The following is an 18,291-nucleotide window of genomic DNA, read 5'->3' on the forward strand; positions in this document are numbered from 1 at the left end:
GACAACATCCAAATTTGTTTTCCTCGTGACAATACCTTTCAGAAAAACTAACTCCCATAATTGTATCACAAAAATTAAACGAAAAATTACATGCCCCCAACGCAGTTATAACCGCCCCCCCCTGCCCCCCAGCACCAATTTCGGAGTTAGCAGCATCTAAATTCGGTTTCCTCGTGCCAATACGTTTCAGGAGAACTAACTCGCATAATTATATCAAAAAATTTGAACGGGAAACAGCTTGCCCCCCAAATGCAGTTATAATCCCTTCCCCCCTCCGCCCCCCTGCAGCATTTACGGGGGTAGCATCATCCAAATTCGGCTTCCTGGTGTCAATACCTTTCAGAAAAACTAACTCCCATAATTGTATCACAAAAATTGAACGGGAAACAACTTGCCCCCCCCCCAAATGTAGTTATAGCCGCCCCCCTGCCCCCCTGAACCATTTTCGGGGTTGGCATTATCGAAATTTGGTTTTCTCGTACCAATACCTTTCAGAAAAGCTAAGTCACACAATTGTATCACAAAAATTGAACGGGAAATCACTTGCCCCCCACGGCAGTTATAGCTGCCCCCCAGCCCCCCTGCACCATTTTGGGGGGTGGCAACATCTGAATTCGTTTTCCTCATGCAAATACCTTTCAGAAAAACTAACTGCTATAATTGTATCACAAAAATCGCACGGGAGCTAAAATTTGACCGTTTGCTCCTCGACTATACCTACAAATTGGCCCTCGGTCCAAGTTAATAATTACGCGTACGTTCAAAGTACATGCTAACTGTATTCTGTCCTACACATTTTGTTACTTAGAAAATAAGTTAGGTCTGGCGGCCCTGGGCTCTCCGTCTATAAGGTTGACAAACAGTTGCAAAAGAAACGTTACTTATCATTACTTTTCATTGCACCCTGCCTTGTCTTCGACAACCTCCGAATCCTAGTGGCCATTTTCAGTAAACATCTTTTCTGGCTTGCTATGTCGCCATTGTATTGCAGTTTCGTCGTAATCGCGATCTCTCGTCACTTTTAGCGGTTCAAGCCCTGATTACCGCATAGGTCTACTAGGCCTGGGCCTGGGGGCTCTTCCTAAGGGGCCAAATTACTTAAAGAATTATGCATACAAATATACAAAAAATACACACATTTTTAAAATAATAGCCTTCAGGGGGCCTCCAAATTATTGTGGGCCTTGGGTCTTACTTTTAGTTATTCAGGCCTTGAGAACTTTGCATTATTGTTAGTCAGCAGTGGTGGCGCTAGTAGACAAAGGGCTGGCTACACAAAAAAAGTACACTCATAAGGAACATTAAAAATTTCTGTATGGAATGAAAGTACATACATAGCAAAGCATTTATCGCTTGGTCTGCCAGGGCGGGTAAGGGACTGGGCGGGTTGGCGAGGGATCAAAGATCACCAATTTTCAGCAGAAAAACTGCAGTTTTTCTGAAGGTAAAGCCTGAAATCTTTAAAATATCTGCAGAGGTCTTCAAACTTTCTGCAGGTGAATTTCTGCAGTATTTGTGAGGAAAATGCAGCACATTTGGCTATTCCCGTTCAAAATTAGGCATTTTCGCGCAAAACAAAATCTGGTACTGATTTGATTACACTATTTACATTGATGTGTTTAGTTACATGTATTTTAGTTACAGTTATGTCATGAGATTACGTATGTGGGCGTGCCATATACGTGTACGTAGTTCACGTATATGGCAGTGTTTCTTCCCGTTTTTCAGAACAATTGGTGATCTGTATGAGGGGGAGGGGGGTGGTTTTGAACTATAAAGGGCGCCACTGATTAAGTTATGGATTTTAGAAAAAAAAATGCTGGAATGATTTTGGAGATAGCAGATGGCTAATCTCTTTTGCGCGTAGTAATAATTGGACACTTTACCCAGAGGTTTCTCCCCCCTATAATGGCACCCACCCCCAAATGTTGCATAGCAACCCCCCTTTTCTCCTTCCCTCCCTCAAAAAAGAAAGACCTTTTAAAAGAGTAAGCGCGTTAAAAAAATCAGATACAAAATAAAAACAGCGCATTCTGCGTCATGCCCCCCCCCCCCCCCCATTCCCCGTCTTCTCCACCATTTTTGGGCGCTAATGCTTTTTAGCCATTTAAATGAAATAACGTGATCGAATGTTTTTCAAGATGCCCGATGTCTGATCTCTACTACACTACTTGACAATTGCCAAGGAACAAGTGATTTATGCAAATTTGTACCTCGACCACCTGGCCAATGGAAATAAATTCATGTTCAGATTGCGTGGTAGACCAAGACTCGTTATCTGTATAAAAGACAGTGCATACACGCTCAAGATTCGTACGAAAATTCACGCTGTTTAGTTTTTAACAAAGATAGTGCTGGATGTTAAAAAAGGTTTTTCTCTGAAATTCTGTTTAGTTCTTGAAATACTTAAGAGTAAAATGTCAGCAAGACATCATTTGAGTATCTACGATCGTGAACGAGCGGTTGGACGACTAGAAGCAGGTCAAAGTGTCACCACTGTGGCTGCTGCTATGGGTGTATCAAAAAGTGCCATCTCCCGATTAAAGAAGGCCGCGCTGAAGGTGGAAATGTTTTGTAAAAGCATGCTGGGGGTCATGGTAAAAGCACCACACCTTCAGAGGATCGCTATGTAGCCCTCATGGCAAAAAGGAACAGAAATTTCACTCCTGGACAGATAGCTGCAAATCTAACAACCACTACCGGTACACATGTTTCTGAAAGAACTATCTCAAGGCGAGTAAATAATGCGGTTTGTATGCATGGAAGCCGGTACGTTGCATCCAAGTTTAACCACGCCATCGTCGAGTGAGATTACGCTGGTATAAGGAACATGTTGGCAGGATCGTCAAAATTGGTCTAGAGTGATGTTCTCTGACGAATCTCGTTTCAGTGTGACAAGGGATTCTGGTCACCAACTACTGTGGAGAGAGCGTGGAACACGTTATGCACAAAAATTTCTTTGCTAACGTGTTCGGTACGGCCCAGGCGTCATGGTGTGGGCAGGCATCATGCACAATGGCAGAACACCGCTTCACATTTTTACTTTCTTCTATATCTAATATATAGAAAAAAGTATTGGATTCGTGCAAATTTTCGAATTTTGACGGATTCGAACGTTTTGATGTTTGCTGAGTCCATTTCGACTATTTTTGGAAAATGTCTGTCTGTGTGTGTGTGTGTATGTGTGTGTCACGTCTGTGTGTGACCAGTTTTTTGTGGCCGCTCTACAGCAAAAACTACCGCATGAAATCGAACGAAATTCGGTACACATATGTGCCCCTGTGAACTTGTGCCCATTGGTTTTTGGCGCGAATTCCTCCAAGGGGGGATGAGCAATGGGACGTTTTTTGAGTTACGCGTGCTTGCTATTTCTCAGGAAGTAACTGGCGGAATCAAACAAAATTTGGTCCATATGTTGCCATTAACAGGAACCGGTGCTAATTCAATTTTTGTGTCAATAACTCAAACGGGGATTGAGCTATAGAACGTTTTTTGTCGTCAATTGTGACTGCTGTATCTCAAGTAATAATGAACGGAATGAAAGAAAAATTTATCGGCAAGTAGCCCTTAGTGGGTATAAGAGCTGATTTTATTTTGGTGTCAACAGCTAAAAAGGGGGGTAGCGCAATCGCCCGTTCTTTTTTTCCATTGTGAGTGCCCTATCTCAAGAAGTAATGCTACGTTCTGGTTGAAATTTGGAATATATGTAAATCCATATGTAAACAGGATTTGGTTCAATTTTGATGCCAATCGCTCCAAGAGGTGTTGATTTTTTTTTTTTTTTTGAGCAATCACGATTGCTTATTGTTCTCATTTGACCGTCTTTGGTGTCCGTGCCTTTTTCATCTCCCACCGTCACCTGCAGGTGCGACTCCGTCCCCCGGTAGCCGCTCCTAGTCGGTGGCGTCCTACACACATGCACGCTCATACACTACGCACTCACACCAGTGGTTGGAAAAACTACATTTTTTTTTGTAGCGAACTACAACTACAACTACTTTAACACAAATGTAGTTAACTACAACTACAACTACTTTTTTCAAAATGTAGCAACTACAAACTACTTTTGAAATGTAGTCGCTACTTCGCTACTTTTTAAAAATTAAATAAATAAATAACATACACATACACACCGTTTGAGATTGAATGAAAAAATTAACAAAATTTTCAGATTGATATATTGGCTCATTTGAACATGGAATATTGCTATAAATTATTTATTCTTTCTTCCTTTACTGAAACGATTCGTCAATCAAAACATTTTTTACCAATTGCACGAATATTCCCTGCAGGAAAGGATTTAAAAGTGGAAGGAGTTCAACCTTCAAATTTTTAATCCTTTCCTGACAGTAAATAGTATTTCATTCAAGAAGAGCAACTCGGCTACTTGAAATTGAGATAAATCCAATCTTAATTTAATTTAAATTTTACATAGACTAGACATACATATACATAAATTGATTTAGATGATGAAGTGCATCAACAAAAGAGAAAAACTTAAATTTTCATTATATGAGTTAATTTTAAAGGAACTTATATTTCATAGTTAGGGATTCATAGGATAACATTAGTTATTTCATAGGAATTGATTGCTTTTGAGCTTCAAGCTAGGGTTCCAGACCTGGACACCATCTCTTTTCTTACGCCCCTGATAAAATGAAATAACAGCATATTTCTATTTTGCCAATAACCTCAAAAACTCCCAACATTTAATAATTGAATTTTAATATGTTAATATATCAACACTCAATCAGTAAAAAAGACAAAATAAAGAAAAATGAAAAATATCCCAATCGGTACTACTAATTATCCGAAACATGAAACATAACTAAAAATGATTACTTTACTTCAATGTGCAATTTTTAACAACAGTGGACTAGGGCTACAACGCAATTCGACTAACGCGAAATGTCTATATAGAGCTAGTTTTACTCGAGGAACGAATTTTGCAGCTGACACGAATTCCTCACCCGCTACACGAAAATTTTCTTAACGGAAGCGCAGGGCTTATATCACCTTCTTTCTTGGGTACTAAATATTAGTTCGACTGCATGTGCAAATGGCATTAATACCGAAAGCTTTTTGCTTAACGGGCAAAATTTGCAGGAAACGGGAAAAAAATCGTTTCTTTCTTTTTAAGCCATGCTCTATTCAAGGCTAATATTGGGAAAATGTGAAAGTTTCTATGCCAAACAAAGTAATGGCGTCAAACAGATACAACACATGACGTCAAAATTATATGTTAGAAGTCAGCTCGAATTTTTCAGTCTTACGAATCTGATTGGTGCAACTTTTACTCGCGTAAGAGTTGCATCAGTCAGATTCGTTTGAAAATGCGGTTTTTTTTAAAACTTGATTCAAAAGTAGTTTCCAGAAATCGCTACAAACTATTTTTTTTTGTAGCGAACTACTCGCTACTCTACTTTTTTAAAAAAGTAGTGCGCTACACTACAAACTATTAAAAAATGTAGCTACTACAGTAGCGTCGCTACTTGTAGCGCGCTACTTCCAACCACTGACTCACACACATACACACAGTGCCTTTACAGACTTACACACACGCCAACGTGCATACACACAGGTCTACGCACACACAAAAACCTACACATACACAACTAATACACACGTCTCCGTTCAAGAGGAGAGGTAGACTTGGAGGGACAGGAGCCGTGACTAGAAACAAGTGAGTAGGGTAGTAACCAATGGGTAGGGTCTGGTCGCAACTTGTGATTGCGAAAAACATAATTTGAATTCAAAATTTCAAAATTCAAATTAATTATTATTTTTTTTTTTTTTTGAGCAAACACGATTGCTTATTGTTCTCATTTGACCGTTTTTGGTGTCCGTGCCTTTTTCAACTTGAACCAGAAGCCTTTGCAGCACCACCGCCCACCGTCCTCTGCTGGCGGCGCGGCGCGGCTGCTCCGGTTTTGAGCTATCCGATCTCCTGGTCGGAGGCGTCCATGTCCTACACACACGCACGTTCACACACATACACACACACGACTTCACACACATACACACACACGATTTCACACACATACACTCACACACGCCTACGTGCATACACACAGAGGTCTACGCACACACACAACTATGCACACGTAACCGCCCAGGAGGAGAGGCAGGCTTGGGGGGGACAGGAGCCGTTTCTAGAAACAATAACTCCGGGTCCTGTCTCAGTTCGTGATTGCGAAAAACATAATTTGGATTCAAAATTTCAGAATTCAAATTTTTTTTTTTTTTTTTGCGAATAAAAATAGCTTTATTAATGCAACAATAATAAAGATAAATCGTAATAGATTGTCGTTGCGTATTTCTCGTGATTTTAATTGCATGGAAATGATCGGAAATATTATCTCAATGATTTAAAATTTTTAACTGTTGCCATCTTATGTTTGTTAACAAATAAAATATTTGTAATTAGTTCAAGCAAGGCTTTTAAAATAACTTTCAATTTTCGCTCTTTGCTTTGCTTTTGCAATAATTCAGACATTGGGATGGTCGTCAAGTTTTTGCATGAGTAATTTTGTTTTTGTTGGGAATATTGCTTCCTCGTCAAGCATGGGGAGGGATCAGAAAAAAAAAAAAAGAAAAATATGGAAGAAAGTTTCGTAATGGCCACAACATACTAGTTGAATAAGAAAGCGATAAGTCGCAAATGTATTGCAGAGATGTTATGCTGGACCATGTTCGTCTTTTAGGGGGGCTGTAGGTGCAGACTTTCTCATTACGGACGACGATACACGGTCACACTGGAGCATTGAAGTGTCAGAAACACTGCAAAGTGAAAACATTCTCCGTATGCAGTGACCTACTTACTTTCCCGACTTAAATCCAATTGAACTTGCCTGGGAGGCTCTTGCAGACGTGTTGCGCGAAGAACCGTCCCTCCCAGAACAGTACAAGAACTCAAATCCGCATTGAGAGAGAAGTAGGAAAACATCCCCCAAGCACTCCTCAATGATTAGTGGGGAGTATGGAAAACAGATATAAATTGTGCTTTAGTGTCCCTGGTAATCATACATCATATTAAGGTACTCATGTCTCCATCATTCTAACCTAGATCATTTTCTTATGGTTGTATGAAAATCAGCTAAGTAGGATTATTTTTTTAATTTAAGTTTTTACTTCATTGAGGCAGTAATATCTGTTTTATTTTGTACTCATAATAAAGGCACATCCTAGTTAGGAAAAACGTAATACTTAAATGGTTATAATTAAATTAACCACACATTAATTCTAAAGAGGAACAAAGATAAGTTTTTAGTGCCAATCGCTTAAAGTTTAACGCGTGTTTATAGTTTTTTTTTTATTATGGAGCATTTTCATGAAAAAAATAATGTGTAGTTTCGTGATGGTAACTTCTTACTATTTCCGAAATACCTACATTTACACTAAAAAGAATGAAATAAAAAAATTTTGAAAAAAAAAAAAAAAATAGAACCGACTTCAAATTTGCTCTAAAAAGTGAAAAATAATTTTATTCTTTAAACACCATCGATAATGCTTTCAAACATAATTTTTGAAGTTGGCGCAAAAACGATAGATAAAATCATTCACAGCCATAACTCAACTACAACTATAAATTTAACCAGGCCCAGTTTCTTCACTATCACATAAAGTATGCATTGATGACAACATATTTGAATAACGATATAAATGTTTCGTTCGTAACTTTGGATGCTTTTCTGAAAAAAATATGAACGAAGCATGGTTTCACTGGATTTTACGTTTTGTTTTTGCGCCAACTTCAAAAATTATGTTTAAAAGCATTATCGATGGTGTTTAAAGAATACAATTATTTTTCACTTTTTAGAGCAAATGAAGTCGGTTCTATTTTTTTTTCAAATTTTTTTTATCTTACTATCTGACTGTTAATTAAAGACAATAGTAAAAGGCTGACTGTATAGAAAGAGCTCGAAGCGTCATATTCATATTTCCGATCGAAAGAAAATTAGCTCTCGTTAAAAAATAAAAAAAAATAAAAAGAAAAAAAAATGAATGTATAGTACGAATAAAAGAAATTAGGAACCAAAAAACAGTAAAAAAAAAAAAGTAGTTAAGAACCAGAAATTGCGATTCCAAAAACTAATCCTTTATAAAAATAGACTCATAAAAACGATACCGTTACGAAAATTGCGATCTTTTACGATCGTGATGAAACTTTACGAAACTTTTTTTATACAAAAATATAAATTTCACATTTTTTTCTGGTCGTGAATGTTTTATTACCTTTCATTTTCCCACTTTTTAAAACGATTGTTTTCAAAAATTAAACGAGGTAAAACTTTTCCTTTTTGTCTTGTGATAACTAGGGGGTAAACTTAAAGGCGATTTTTAAATTTCTTTTACAAAGTTTTTCTCCTGGGAGGGAAAAAAACTAGCTTTTTTACGAATTTTAGTTACACTTACTAAATTCGTCCCTGTATTTTACAACTGATTGCAAAATACTCGCCTTTGCCATCAAAATAGTCGCCTTTGCCGTCAAAACAACAGCTTTAGTAGCCATTTGCAGTCCTGCATCCCCCTCCACCATCCCCTGTATGGCAATGGCGTAGCTACAGTTTCCTGTCGCCTGTCTCCCTCTATTTGCCACATTTTCATTGAGACATATCTAATACATTAAAGCATTGAAAATTATCGCTCAAAATAGAAAACTTCCTTTAAAGTAGCAAAGGGAAACTAATTTAATCCGTATTCTTCCTACAAAAGTAAAGGGGGCGGGTCAGGGCGCCTATCTCGGAGAAATATTCTGAATTTACATGAAAAATTGCAGTTAAAAGCAACTTTTGGCCGAATGGGGTTCTCTACCGAATCTTTATCAAACCAGAAGTTAGTTTAAGCCTTTTGAGGACGATTAAGAGTCAGCTTTTATTCCGTAACAAAGTTCCAATAATTTGTTTTCCTTGCATTAATTCAGCACTGGCAAAGAAACAACTTTTACAGAAATATATTATATTTATATACAGAAACAGATGTTATATATCAGAAATATGTTTAATATTACATATTTGAATATTTTCCGAAATTTAAGTTTTAAAATTATAATTTAAGAGTTGAATTACAATTTAAGGACATTAAATGAATGAGGAAGGTTCAAGGGCTCATTACGGAAATATTTCAACTTTGAACACTGAAATGACCGTTCAGTCATACCAAAACCTAATATTTCAAAGTGTTTTTTTTTCTTTGTCTCCAGTATTATATTTAAGTATGATTCCCTCATTTAATTTTTTTTCACCACCAAAAGTGCTGAATCGCCGCCCCGGGCAGACCACCCTCTCCGCCCCTCCCTAGCTACGCCACTGCTATATTGTTGCACCCCCAGAATTCACAGCCTAAATCCGCCTATGATACCACTACGTAAATTCTCTAGCTTCAATCCCTCTCAACGCATAGGCTCAAGCCCGCGCCGCGGGTGGAGGGGGCAATAAGACCGGCGCCAAAAGGGGGCCGGGGGGATGCTACACCACCTCAGTTTTTCAGAAATGGGGCCGCCAATTTCATTTTAGTAATGCAATAAAAAACAGGAAAACGTTGGCAGAGTTAAAAAGTTAAAATACTTTTGCCCAATTGTCAGTTTCAGTTATGAATGACAATTCACATTTACTTTACTTATGAATGACAATTACAATTGTTATGAATTGTATTTCATAACAATAGGGAAGTTTTCGATTTTTCAATTTTATTTTTATATGATAGAGTAACATGTATGAACATCATAGGTGAAAAATTTTTTGCGATACTGTGGGGCCGATTTTGACCTTCTGCCCCACATGCCTGGAAAGGGATATCTATACCCTGAACCTTCATTCCGCTACAAATAGCCTCCCTCGCATTTTTAAACGTCTTTTAGGTTAAGAAGAGTTGACCTTTTTGTCGCGGCGCGGCGGTACATTTTTCCCGTGCAGGAAATAAGTTCAGACCCCCGAGCAGTTGCATCTCATAAAATAGAGAGTTAGAAATAAACACATTTTGGCGGGAAAGTTTCCCTCCGCTTGTTTTGAGTAAGCGACACTTGGAATTTTCTGTGGCACCCGCAGTGAGTCAGAAGGGGGTTAGCTTCTTTCGGACATTTCAAACATTTTCCCCCTTTCCGAGTCATAGCTGTAGGATATAACTTCTGAAGTTCTGACATTTTCGAGCCCATAAAATAGAAGACTTGGGAATAACAAAATTCCATTCTGACACTTTGCGACACTGCGTACCCCATAAAGCATAGAGTTTTCCTGGAAGCTGGATCTCCAGATGTTGAACTATGATCCCCAGAGAATGTGCCCCGATCAGGGAACTTTATCCCCCAGTATAAAACAAGGAGTTAAGATTTTTCGAGAGGAGAAGAGATAGTTTTGGAAGGTAGAGGAGACAGAGTTTTGAGGGGAGAAGATCTTTCGAGAGCTTGGCGTTTCTCCGAGACGTTTGTCCGGAGTCATGATAGCAACGCGCTGTGCCTTTGGATGACTTGATGGAGAAAGGACCGAAATCTTGGTACGTACAATACTAGCTCCCACTTCCCACAACTTAATTTAAACCAGTAGATTAAAGTTTAATTCCTTTGGAGAGCAGAATCATGATATACTTAATTATTGAAATCTTTAATGTTTTGAATATAAATATTTAACTCCTAACTAAATATCTAAGCTTAGTTTAGAACTGTATATGTACTATTTTATTTAATAAACTTTCAAGGTGCAAAAAATGAATCCAACTATTTTTCCTACAGTCCAAAAGTCCACCAAATCATAACACAACGCATTGTACGAACTCCACTATGGGGTTTCGGCCCAGCAATACGATAAGTAGTTTTTTTCAAATTAATTTTTAAAGTTCAAGCGATTGTGACTTTAAATGGCACAGGAAATGACGTCATGCGCTCTTCCGATAGGGGAAAAGCCGAAGGTCACGCATTCGACTTCGAAGACGAAACGTAAAAGGCTTACCTCCTCGCGTTTCTGGAACATTAAACCTCTTATCCTCTCGGAAATATTCGAATACCATCATTGATGGTACTTGAGGAAGATTTTTAGATTGTGCTTTAACGAATCCGGCCTCCATAGTGTGTTCAAAAGGATTATTGAATTTCTAAAAAATAAAAATAACAGCGCTCTCAAAATGTCCGTAGAGAAAACAAGGGATCTTCGGCGGAAGGCTGTCTATTAGTGCCCTTGACGTAAGCTCGTGACGTTTCAGAAGAGCGCACTTTTGCGCGTGGATTTTTAAAAATTCATTAAAAATCAATCAAGGTGTTTTAAAAATCGGCGATGGTGAATTTTTTAGTTTTGAGGGTCAATTAACAATATCCAATAGTCAAAATATGAACATTTAATAGGTTGCAACTTCCCTATTGTAATAAAAGTGACATTTTTCAATAAAATTTTAACAAAAATGCGATCTTAAAACACAATTTAGATCATCCAAAATACTAGATTATTAAGGCTATTCAAGTAAAAACCTCCGAAATGTGCGTTTCTAACATTTTTTTTTACGAAAAATGAAGTCTTCAGTTTCCTTTAGTATCCCTCGAAGGGTTCAAATCCACAGTTTAAGACCCTTTTAGAGACCTTTAGTTAAGACAGTTAAATTTAAAAGTGATTAGATTAAAAAAAAAAAAAACATGGGTCTCAGGGCTCGCCGACAAACCTACCCTTTCTACCATTTATTTTTCCTATTTTTTTTAAATAAAAAATATCATTCTGAAAATCAGAGTTCAAGTGGAGAAAAATACACAAACTCCCGAAATATGGCTTAACTAGGAGAAAAATTAAAATACAGCGAGAGAGATTGAAAATATTGAAATAAATAGTCAAACCAGTGCTATAATAAGTGTTTGAATGCAAAAAAAAAAAAAAAAAAAAAACTTTTTCAAGCGGTGAAGAAGATTATGAAAGTAAAATAAGATGTAGAGTGGAAAAAAAGGCCTAAGGTCATGAAAGGAATTTAAGGTCACCAAAACACTAGGTCAGTTCAGAAAAAGTTTTTTTTTTACCTGCGACCGCAGATAGCTTGCATTTCAAGCAAATAAAAATACTAGACTGGAAATTGAAAATTTTACTATGGAAAATTTAAGTTTACATGCTTTTGAAAAAGAAAAACTGTAGGATGGTGATTCTTTTTTTTTTATCAGTCGTAAAAATAAATAAATAAATAAAGATTGGGGTGTAGCTAAAGGGGGGGGGGAGAGGGATCCAAAGGCTTACATCTTCCTTTTAGCCTACTTTCCCAGTAAAAATCAGAGAAAGAAGAAAAAAGCATGAGAGAAGGCTTAATACATCTTAAAAATATCCCGAAAAACAAAAAAAAGTCAAAAATAAATAAAATAGTTAGATAAATATTGAAAAATTAAAAATTGGAAAGTAGGGTATTGAGATGGGGAAAAAGTCTGTCTGTCTGTCTGTCTGTCCCCCCCTAATAACTTTTGAATGAATAGTCCGATTCGAACAAATTTTTTTTTGTTAGAAAGATCTCGGCGAGGACATCTCATTCCCATAATTCATTTTTTGATTTGAACAATTTTTCGTTCAATTTTGAACAGTTCAAAAAAACTTAACATTAGCGCCTACGGGGAAATTCAAATCAAAAATAAATCTTGAACTTAGAAGCGAAGTGGCTTCAAACAAACTTTGTAGGGAAAAACTTTTGATAAAAAATATGTATCGAAAATATCTTTTTGATTTGAACAAGTTTTCGTTCAATTTTGAACAGTTCAAATCTCTTAACATTAGCGCCTAAGGGGAAACTGAAAGTCAATATAGATTCCGAACTTAAAGGCGGATTTACTTCAAACAAACTTTGTTGGAAATAGCTCTTGACGACCTACTCCCGACTCCGACTCCGAGAATTTAGGGGCACCTGACACCGACTCTGACTCCTGTTCCCGACAATTAATCGGACTCCGCTCCCCGACTTCGACTCTGACTTCGTAGCTTTGGCAAACATTTATACACGGAGGACAAATGACTGACTCCGATTCTTGGATATTCGACTCCGACTCTTTTATCCCAAAATTAGATTGACTCCGACTCCGACTCCGCTGCTGTGGTTTTAACTGTGAAATAATTATTGTTGATATGATTTGTTTTTATTTTCACGCTAAAGTTTTAATTTAGGTATTTAGTTTTCGGTGAATAAACTCGAAAAATATGCGCAGAAATTTTTTTTTTTTGACAATGAAAATTATTTCTTTAAGTTGACATTTTATTGTTTTTTTTTTATTTTGGTAAGTGCATTAATTCGTTTAAAAAATTATTTTCGGCAACAGGGGAAAAAGAAACGATTTTTTTTATATGATGTATTTATTTTAATGAACTTATTATTATTTTCTCGTTTTGAAAGCAGTTAAAAAAATGTTTTAATGGAAAGAAGTGTATTAGCTGCTTTGTTTAAAAGGTGCTGCTATTTTATTTGTTCGTTTTTTTGAAGAAAAGTAAGGAATATTTTATTCCTAGAAATCAGCTTAAAATATTTAAAAAAATATGTTTGAAAAAATTTGCGATTTTAGCTATTTTTGAGAATATTGATCAGGTACTAGAAAGTAGTATGGGTATACGGGAAAGTAGGCTCGTCTAGTTCTAGACGGAACTTCTTGTTTAGTCACCAAAGCTAGCCTAAAGTGCGTTTTTAAAACCTTTTTTCAGGAATTCTCGGAAAAACGCCCTTAGTTTAACGTCACAAAAGATGGCCCACAACAGCGTAATTGGGATTTCAGCTTCGAAAAACTTCGAGGAGAGCGTTTCCGGTGCAACCGACCTAGAAACTCCCCCTCCCCATCATTGAAGAGCTTCAGAAATCAGAGTTCGAAAAAAAATTCGGAAGTCCTTTGAACATTTTCCCATAACATCATCGAAGTTTGTCTAAAATTACCTTTTTTGAACTTCAATCTCAAAAAAAAAAAAAAAAAAAGAGAACCCCCCGAATCTCCCCTCCTTCCATAACAACATCATGGCAGAAGAGGTTTTCACCTATTCCCTTAAATTAAATTAAAACCTTAAACTAAATCTAGACACCAAACAATTTTCGTAACTGGCGATAGTCATTTCCTTATCTACGTACTTCGTTTCTCACTTTCAGATTCTGTATCAAGTAAAAATTCATGTCATGGTGTCATGGACTCCCAGGTACACACCAGACCTTTATATCTTTCACTTACCTCATCTTTTCACAATAAACGTAACCCCTCTTTTTTTCCTTCCGAAAATCTTCGCACAGTTTTCTTTTAACCTCATGAGAATAAATTAAATACACACCCTCTTTTCATTCTTATCCAAAGGGGGTTGTCTTGTTCAGGGTTTCTAAATTTAAATTATGAACTCATGTAGTAAAAAATTACTGGTGTTTCTAAAATTTATTAAACTGTTTTGTTTTCAGTCCTCCGACCCCTCACACCGAGAACATAGTGATTCACATTGTCTCTCTATGTTTGGTTTAACACAATTATTTTTATTTACTGCCAATTTTTGGTTTTTATGCCATTTATCACGCAGCTTTATAACTATAATCATTCTGGACTTTTAATGAATTGTATTGTACTTCTTATTGTGTTTTGTAACATTCAAATTCTAATTGTGACAGGTAACGGGAGTCTCTAAGGTGTATGTACACTGCTTGACAATTGCTAAGAAACAATTACGTTTTTTGGAATAGTTAAGAATAGATAATGATTAAAGAAACAGAACGAAATATATAGTTAGTAGGGAGGATGTGCCTTTATTATAAGTACAAAATAATACAGATATTACTGCATCAATGAAGTAAAAACTTAAAAATAAAAAAATAATCCTACTTAAATGATTTTCATACAACCACAAAAAGATGATCTAGGTCAGAATGATGGAGACATGACTACTTTAATATGATGTACGATTACCAGGGACACTGATGCACAATTTACATCTGTTTTCCATACTCCCCACTAATTATTGAGGAGTGCTTGGGGGATGTTTTCCCACTCCTCTCTCAATGCGGGTTTGAGTTATTGTACTGTTCTGGGAGGGATGGTTCTTCGCGCAACACGTCTGCGAAGAGCCTACCAGGCAAGTTTAATTGGATTTAAGTCGGGAAAGTAAGCAGGCCACTGCATACGGAGAATGTTTTCACTTTGCAGTGTGTCTGACACTTCAATGCTCCAGTGTGGCCGTGTATCGTCGTCCGTAAAGAGAAAGTCTGGACCTACCGCCCCCCTAAAATGACGAACATGGCCCAGCATAACCTATCTGCAATACATTTATGATACACTTTCTTATTCAAAAATGTGAAGCGGTGTTCTGCCATTGCGCATGATGCCTGCCCACACCATGACGCCTGGGTTCGATCACGTTCGCAAACAAATTTTTGTGCATAACGTGTTCCACGCTCTCTCCACAGTAGCTGGTGACCAGAATCACTTGTCACACTAAAACGATATTCGTCAGAGAACATCACTCTAGACCAATTTTGATGATCCCACCAACATGTTCCGTACACCAGCGTAATCTCTCTCGACGATGGCGTGGTTGAACTTGGATGCAACGTACGGGCTTCCTTGCACACAAACCGACATTATTTACTCGCCGTGAGATGGTTCTTCCAGAAAGATGCGTACCGGTAGCGGTTGTTAGATTTGCAGCAATCTGTCCAAGCGTGAAATTTCTGTTCCTTTTTGCCACGAGGGATACATAGCGATCTTCTGAAGGTGTGGTGTTCCTACCACGATCTCCGGCATGCTTTTGCAAAACATTTCCATCTTCAGCGGCCATCTTTAATCGGGAGATGGCACTTTTTTTATACACCCATTGCAGCAGCCAAAGTAGTGACACTTTGACCTGCTTCCAGTCGTCCAACCGCTCGTCCACGATCGTAGATACTCAAATGATGTCTTGCTAACATTTTACTCCTAAATATTTCAAGAACCAAACAGAATTTCAGAAAAAAACCTTTTTCAACATAAAGCACTATTTCTGTTAAAAACCAAACAGCGTGAATTTTCGTACGAATTTTGAGCGTGTATGCACTGTCTTTTATACAGATAACGAGTCTTGGTCTACCACGCCATCTGAACTTGAATTTATTTCCATTGGCCAGGTGGATGGGATACAAATTTGCATAAATCACTTGTTCCTTAGCAATTGTCAAGCAGTGTATATGCATAACAACACCAAAGACCGTCTACAGTGTTGCGTTGATAGGATTTAGTTTCGAAAAATTACCATCGATCTTCTCTTTTTATTAACATTACGAAAGATTTTTAAAACTCGGTTTCCGAATCTACAGCATCGAAAAATTTGAAGGAGCTAAGATTTTGAAAATTTCCTGAACGCCATCTTCCTAACATAATTGAGAACAATATATAAATCCAATTTTGGAGTTTCACTTCCAAAAAATTGCCAGAGGAGGGCCTTCGAACTTCCGCTCTCTCTACGTCACCAGAGATCATAAAATTACGTTTTTAAGGCTACAATTTCAAAAAGATTCGGGGGGAGTTACCGAGGGTCCCTTATTTCTGACCTAATGTTAAACTTACAATTAGGTTTATTGCTAATATTTAATGCAATGACTCCCATAAGCAAGAAAATAAATCTACTCTCTTTGTATTGATAGATGTGTTTGTCCAAATTAAGGGGTCAACCCGCTTCCGTAATATCCTTCCTATTCTAACAAAAGTTATGTTAGAAGATATTATTACGGAAATAATCAATGAAGCTCTAAGCATTTAAAAATATTTAAATAGACTATTTTACCGCCCCCCCTTTTTTTTCTTCTAAAAACCAAGATTTAGCTTATCTTGTATCAACTGTTTACCATTAAAACACAGAAAGGATCCGTTCCATTAATTAAAAAAAAAGTATTCAATTTTTACGAATGATTTCCTCATATCTAAGGGATATCGTTTGGTAAAAATTAGTATTAGGAGCTATGGGTCCGCGACATCCTTTTTGCCAGGCCCGATTTCTTGAACCAATCCGCCACTGCCTGTAGTACGTGCAGAGCCCCAGGAAACTTCGCAGCTGATGAAAGTTTTTGGGACGACTCCAACTCTTAACCGCAGATACCTTTCCTAGATCGGTTTGTACACCCTCAGAAGAGATGATGTGACCAAGGTAGTTGTTCACTTCTCGGCGGAACAACTTACATTTGGACGGGCTTACCTTCAGATTGGTTTTCTTAAGCTTTTACACCTTCCTAAGATTAGCCAGATGTTCTTCGAAACTGCGTTCCACGATGATGATATCGCCTAAGTAGACCAGACAGGATTCGTAGGACAGTCCTCTTAACACTGTCTCCATAAGTCGCTCAAACGTAGCTGGTGCATTGCAGAGGCCAAAGGGCATCACTTTAAACTGTCATAAGCCTTGTCCAGTTGTAAACGCAGTCTTCTCTCGGTCATCAGGGTGTATCTCTACCTGCTAGTAGCTGCTCTTCAAGTCCAGGGTCGAAAAACACTTCTGTCCTGAAATAGTGTCCAAGGGACCCCAGTCTATCCGTGGAAGAGGGTAACTGTCTTTCTTGGTGATTTCATTTAGCCGTCGTAATCAGGGTTGGCTTTTTGCCGGCAGAAACTGGTTTCTGCCCTGCCAGTGGCAGAAACTGGTTATAACCAGTAAAAACCGACAGAAACAGGTAGAAACTGGCAAAAACTAGAAAACGTTTTTAATAGCTCTAGTAATTACTTAATGACAGGCAATTAAGTAAAATAAAAAATATAACTCCATTTCGTCATTGCAAAAACTTAATACAATAGTTATTTAATAATTAGTGTAAAAATATGTTAAATAACAAGACTGACATTTCCAAAGCAAAGTAAAATGTATCATAGTTGAAATTGCTATGTGTTAGAAATTTTAGCCTTGTAATGTTGTAAGTAACAAATTTTTCAGTAACAAATTTTTCAGTTTGTTTATAATTATTTTGTTTGCATTCAGTATCAAGTGTAATACATCAAATGCTTAAATAAATACAGATTTTTTTTATTTCATTAAACTCTAAAATTCAGGAACTTGTCATTTTACACCTAATATAAATGAATAAAGCTATTTTCAAAGAGCTCCTGCTGCTGCAACTTACTGTGCTGATTTAGCAAAAAATGCAATAATAGAGCTTGAAACGAAATATGACTGCAAAGTATTATCTTTAGTAACTGATAATGAACACAAGATGGAGTTAATGAGGAAAATTATTGAAGAAGAAATGCCATCTGTTACAACTTATAGGTGTTCAGCTCATTACTTAAATCTTCTTGGACTAGATATCACACCAGATTCTCTTATTAAACGTGTGGTTTCAGGCCAGAAATATTTCAGAAACCATTACAGGCAA

This window comes from Uloborus diversus, chromosome 6 (genome assembly GCF_026930045.1).
Source record: "Uloborus diversus isolate 005 chromosome 6, Udiv.v.3.1, whole genome shotgun sequence".
Lineage (NCBI taxonomy): Eukaryota > Metazoa > Arthropoda > Arachnida > Araneae > Uloboridae > Uloborus > Uloborus diversus.